Below are 6,000 nucleotides of genomic sequence, written 5' to 3'. Positions count from 1 at the left end.
GTGAGTCGAGATCGTGCCATTGCACTCCAGCCTGCGCAACAAGAGCAAAACTCCATCTCAAAAAAACCCCACTTAAATGAAGTCATTGTCTTTTCACCCATTTAATTAGGCCTTCCTTGTATGATATGTGGGTATAATTATTATTTTTGTGTTAGAGATAAGGATCCTGAAGCATAGAAAAGTTAAGTTACCAGTCAGGCATGGTGACATTTCCACTAGTATCCACCTATAAGTAAGTGCTGGACTATGATTCCCTGGGGAGAGCAGTGGCTCTGAAGACAGGCCCCTGGGCTCTTTCCTGGCTCTGACTCAGCTTCAAACCTGCCATGTAACTGCTCAGAGTCTAAATGTCTTCATTTATGGAACTGAAATAATCCTGCTGAGATTACCTACTTTCTTGGCTTCATAATGTTTGCCTGAGAATAAGAAGCCGGGACTACAGGCATGTGCCACCACACCCATCTAATTTTTGTATTTTTTGCAGAGAAAGGGTCTCACCTTTTTGCCCAGGCTGGTCTCGAACTCCTGGACTTAAGCAATCTGCCCACTTCGGTGTTTCCCAAAGTGCTGGGAATACAGGTGTGAACCATCACACAGCTAAAATGTTTTGAAAAAGAGAAACATTGTACAAATGCGAGATGTTGTGCGACATGTCACTGAAACACGGTGGTATAAGAGAAGTTTTGGGAAACAGCAGACCAGAATTAGGCCTGAGAAAATCTTACAGTAAGCAGACCAGAATTAGGCCATCTGAGAAAATCTTACAGTAAGCAGACCAGAAAATCTTACAGTAAGCAAGCCATCTTCCCAGGCCTTTTCTCCAGATAGTGAAGAAGGCTTTTTAAAAGCAAAGCCAACTTGATTTGTTAATTGATCATCCAACTTCTTAACTGTCTTTTTCTCATGGTAAAATACAGAGAATGTTGTGGGTGAGGGGCAAGTCGGGAGGTGGAATCCACCCCCCCATTCCACCCCCAATAGATTGTGTGTGTGGGTCGCTATTGCTAGGACTCACGAGTGCTGGGGATTGAGGGCACAGGGTAGAAGAGGGATCCTCTGCAGGGCAGTGTCAGATGTGTCTGTGTGATGTAGTCATGGGAGAGGCACGAGTCTTGGGCGGGTGTATCTTAGGGGTGTTGAAGTGTCTGCAAGGGCCTCCGTAGTATGTCATCACATTATTTATATCATGGGCATGACCCTGAACGTTCACCCGAGAGTGGTGAGAGAGAGAAGGCCAGGATTTAAATCAGTCTTGACAGCGCAGATGAAGTTTGTTATTGTTTTCCGCCCTTCCCGAGGGACTTTGGAAATGGCCCCCTGGGAGGTGAATTCTTGGAAAGAATACGAGGGCGGTTAAGGCGTCCCTGTCTCAAAGTCCGGTTTTTCTGCAGCTACCAGGGACTGCGAGGGTCTGCGTCCTGGGTGGAAGGAAGCGGCGTCAGTCAACTTCCTCGCAGCGGCGGCAGCGGCGCGGGCAGCGGCAGAGCGCGCGGGTCTGCGCATCCCGCCCCCGGGTTGGGAAGGGGCGGAGTCGGGCGTCACCCGCCCCCGGCGGTCTCCTCCTCCCGGCCGCTCCCCCAAGCCTAGCCCGCCGCGGTCGCAGCCGCCTGCGGGGAGCTAGTGGCCGGGACCCCAAGGCGGGAGTGCGGGCTGGGCCGGGCTGGGCTGCGCGCACGGGCTCGGCCGCCGCCCCTGCCGGTGAGTCCAGCCGCGGGAGGCGCGGAGCGGGTTGAGTTTGGTATCGGGACCGCGCGGTTGGGGAGCCCCGGGGCCCGAGCTCGGGAGGCGGGGACGTCAGGATCGCGGCTCTGGGGAGTCGTCGCACCACGAGCTCGGAGGGGAGGTCCAGAACCGCAGCGTTGGGAACCTGAGGCCAGGGGCCGGAGTTTAGGGCCCCTATTTTGAGTCTCAGAATCTAAGCCCGGAAGAGGGGGACGACGGGTTAGGATGTTGGGGACCCCTGGAGCTCTGAACGGCAGTAGTGGGGTGGCCAGGACTACGATGCTGGGGAGTCATGGAGCCCGAGCCTGGAGAGCTGGCGGGGGTGTGGGGACCGCGATGTTGGGAAGCCTGAGCCCATAGGGCGGGAGATTCAGGACCGCAACATGGGGGAGTCCGACAGGGCGGAACGAGGGGTGCCCTATCCGCATTTTTGGGGCGCCCTCCGCAGGGCGGAGGGGAACGGAACCCGGGAGGGGAGTGCGAAGGGGAAGAAGCCCGGGGTGGGAGGGGGAAGCCCGAGGATGGGGAGCCCGAGGTAGGGGAACCCCAGAAAGAGTAGGGTGGGGCTAGGCATGTGCTTTCGCCCGGGAAAGATGGAGGGGGCTTCTCTGAGAGGGTGAGAGGGTTGGCGCGAGGAGCCGAGTTGTGATGAGAACCGCCGGCAGCTGGCTAATGGGCAGATGCTGGGGCTTGGCGGGATGCGAACGCTGCGGTGGGGTGTCGGAGGTGGCTGGTGGGGCTGGAACGCTGGGAACGTCTGTTTCGGCTATGGGAACGAAGCGCCCTCGGTGGAACAGGGTCGTAGACAACTCGAAAGGGAATCTAGGCAGCAACACCGGGCATACCGGGGCGGGTGGGGACCTCGCACTCAACGCGCTTGGGGAATATTCGGAGCCTGGGTTTGGGGGGCTGCTGCACCTCGCCGACCCGGTGCGGGGACCTGGAGGCAGCCGGGCACCGCAGCTTCCTGTGCATCTAGAGGTGCGCCAGGCACTGGCAGACTAGCGGGAGGTACAGGGGCCTTGGCAGACTCATTGTCTTGACCTAAGTTGCATCCCATATTTCTTAGCTGGGTTAGAAATGATTTTGTCCAGGAACCCGATGAGAAGAGCCTAGGCTAAAAATAATAGTTATGGAGTGAGATTTCACATGTACAGGTAATATCTACCTGTGTGTGTGCGCCTTAGGGATAACTTATATAACACACCGTATGTGTGATTTTTAGACCCACGTGTGTACTATTTGTTCCAGTACTCTGTGAGAAGCTGTTTCTGCGTAAAAACGAGGAAAATCCACAACCCATACACACACCAAACAATGCCCACAAACGCACTGCATTCCAGTCGAGTTAAACATGAGAGTATTGTGCAGTTTGGGAGTATTTGCTTGTCAGTGAAGACTCCTGTTAGTGAAGTTAATAGGTGTTTCCTGCATGGAAGGTGGACTGCCCTTGACTGCCCTGTTAAGATCATCCACAGCGTGTACCCAGCCCTGAGCTGCTGCACCCTTGACCAGGTCAACTGGAAGGGAGCCAGACTGCTTAGGACCTCAGTGGATGAGTATCCAAGTGTGTATCTAAAAACGAAGGACCAAGGCATGGCTTTTGTTTTTTGTTTTTGTTTTTTATTTCTGTTGTTTGTCCTTGGGTGCATGTCCTTCAATTATTAGTTAAATGTTGACTATCTTACATTAACCCATCTTGTATTGTTAATTATGTATTGTAATTAGTTCAGTTATTTGGCGTAACAACCAATTCTAGAAGACCCAGGGTAGAGGAATCTTATTAAGTGGATATATCCATTGAAAGATACCTGGGTTTTTCTTTTTTTTTGCGCGTGTGTGTGCACCAGATTTCCTTCTGGTGCATATAGGTCCATCTTCTGACACACACTGAGATTTGAGCTTCATTGGAGAAACAAGGATTATTTTGGCAACTAGCATTTGTTGGGTCTGTTTTTCAATTCATGAAAAGGAAATCTTTAATAGTTATGCAAGTTAACAGGATAGAAAGTGATTTATTCATTTTACAAGAATCATTTCAGGACAAGCATGTTTCCATTAAGGGTGTGTGTATACCTTACTGAGTGGTCAGGACCTTGCATCAAAATCTGCATTATCATTCCTGCAGCAGTGTACTTATTCACTTGGACGTAACACTTGCTGATGCTTCCAGTTCTTTATCCAAATGTTAAAATAAATATGCCAGTATTTATACATTCAAATCAGTATTTCTTCCCTTCAAAAGCCTGCTCTTGGCAAGCTGTGTACTAATTCTAGTGATGCTGTCACTACTGAGAATAATTTTGGAGCTCCTGCTTTGGAGTTGCCTTCAGAGTTTGCAACACATTTCCTGATTGCCTCAGTGATGGCAAACCTTCTTCAGCTGGGAAACAGCTAGGCACTGTGCAGGGCCAACTTGGTCTTCCGGGGTGGGGAATCCAGGTTGTCAATAAGAAGTATGCTCATTAAAATAATGAAAATTCTCTTGAAGGACCAGCAGTTCTAAAAGGGGCATTCAGTAATGGCATGGAGTGTGTATTTAGGATTGGAAGGAATTACAGTCGGTCCCTGAACAACCGGGGTTAGGGGCTCCCATCATCTCCACAGTGGAAATTTTGAGTATAACATTTAACTCCTCAAAAACTTAACTACTTTGAAGCACAACCTTCATTTTGGTGTTTATGCTCTGGTATGTGTGTAAAGTAATTGGTCCTGTCACTTTATTGTTATAGCTTATGGCATATTGGGCTAGAAAAAGTAAGTCTTTCTTTTCCCCTCCTGATATTTGTTAATAGGCAGTCTCCGTCATTGTGGATTTTTACAGAAAGCAAAACAGAAATACAAAAGACTTGTTGTCTCACCAAAAAAAGAGGTACCCAGAAAGCCATTTGCCCCAGCTGTAGGTAATGCCTGGTGCTTGATTTTTGATGTGAAAGGATCTAGAGAAGTAAAGGGAAGAGAATGATTTCTGAAAATTAATTTCAACTTTGAGATTTCATGGCACACAGTGTAAAAAATGACCTGAACATATCCCTTTTTAAAATCCGCATATTTTTTTTTTCAGGTTGTATAGCATAAAGCTTCACACAACCACAGCTTGAATCTTGATCTAGCTGTGGTTTGGGGGCAAGTTTCATCTCTTTTGACCTCAGTTTTCTTACCTTAAAATGAAGATATCAATGAGCATGTACCTCATGGGGCTGTGATGAAGATGAAATAGCATTGATGCATGTAGAACACTTGAGTTCGGTGCCCAACACATGAGTGCTCAACAGAGTCTAGCTGTTCTTGTTAGGAATATTATTTATTGATAGTCTTATGTTAAAAGTCCTTTGAAGTCATGTGGAAATTTATCATTTCCCAGGTAATGATACTCCCTTCAGTTAGGTTTTGCAACTAACTACAAATAGAACATTTTGGTTTTTGCCCTCCTGTTCTTTTAAGAGTTTTAAAGGGTGGTCTTTTAAGAATTTTAAAGGGTAACCTTTAAAAGCAACCACAACTACTTACTTTTATTTATTCAGAAATGAGGAAATACAGACTCCAAATAAATGGGGTCAGTGCTCCCAGTTACTTTCTTTTGAATTCAGATTTTTTAAAATGAGCATTCCTGTTATGATTGTATATTAGGTATAACAGTTTGGCGTGGTAAGGCAAATCTCAAAGAAAAAAGCTTAAAAGCCTCTCCTCTAATTTTTTTTTCCTTCATCCAATGAAAATATTATTCTAACGAAACAGCTACAGTTCTCTTGGCATGTATTGAAAGAGATGATTCTGGTAAACATTCCTTTCATTCCAAATGTGAGTTTTGCTCTGCTGTGTTTTTTAAACAATAGGGAAGAATAGCCTGGCACTGAAATCTCAGCTCTTCTGTAAATGTCAACACTAGTTTTTTTTTCAAGTTTATAAGTGTTATTTAATATATATACGTCCATATATTAGAAAGATGGGAAAGTTTCATCTTAATTTTAATCAGATGATTAAGGGCTGCTGTGAAATAGTTAATGTTTCATGAAATGTTGACCATTTAGTGAGAATTCTCTGTTTTAGGCAAGCAAGTGCTGGAGATGGAGAGGCTTGAGACACAGGCTTTGCCCTTCAGAAGTTCTTTCACATCATGTGCTCTCTTACAATGATGCATGAACAAAAGTTTCTTCTCCTAATGGCCTGTGGAGCTAAGAATTAATATGGATTTTACTACATGATCTTTTCCCTCAATTTCTCAAAGACGGGTAAATAGGTGGATCTCTCAATAGTGTTCATATTTTTGAGGTGGAT

At 46.8% G+C, this 6,000-nt stretch overlaps 1 protein-coding gene across 1 annotated transcript in view; it reads left to right on the top strand.

The window, feature by feature from the left end:
* Positions 1 to 1,242: 1,242 nt before the first annotated feature.
* Positions 1,243 to 6,000, top strand: part of PAQR8 (progestin and adipoQ receptor family member 8) — a 46,051-nt gene continuing 41,293 nt past the window's right edge. The window contains exon 1 of the mRNA XM_017849605.1: positions 1,243 to 1,698. The gene's annotated coding sequence lies outside the window, so the exon portion shown is untranslated. The remainder of the gene's footprint in view (positions 1,699 to 6,000) is intronic.

Source organism: Rhinopithecus bieti, unplaced genomic scaffold, assembly GCF_001698545.2.
Source record: "Rhinopithecus bieti isolate Rb0 unplaced genomic scaffold, ASM169854v2 scaffold_31531, whole genome shotgun sequence".
Lineage (NCBI taxonomy): Eukaryota > Metazoa > Chordata > Mammalia > Primates > Cercopithecidae > Rhinopithecus > Rhinopithecus bieti.
Note: the sequence above shows the minus strand (reverse complement) of the source record. Positions and strands in the feature narration are given on the sequence as shown.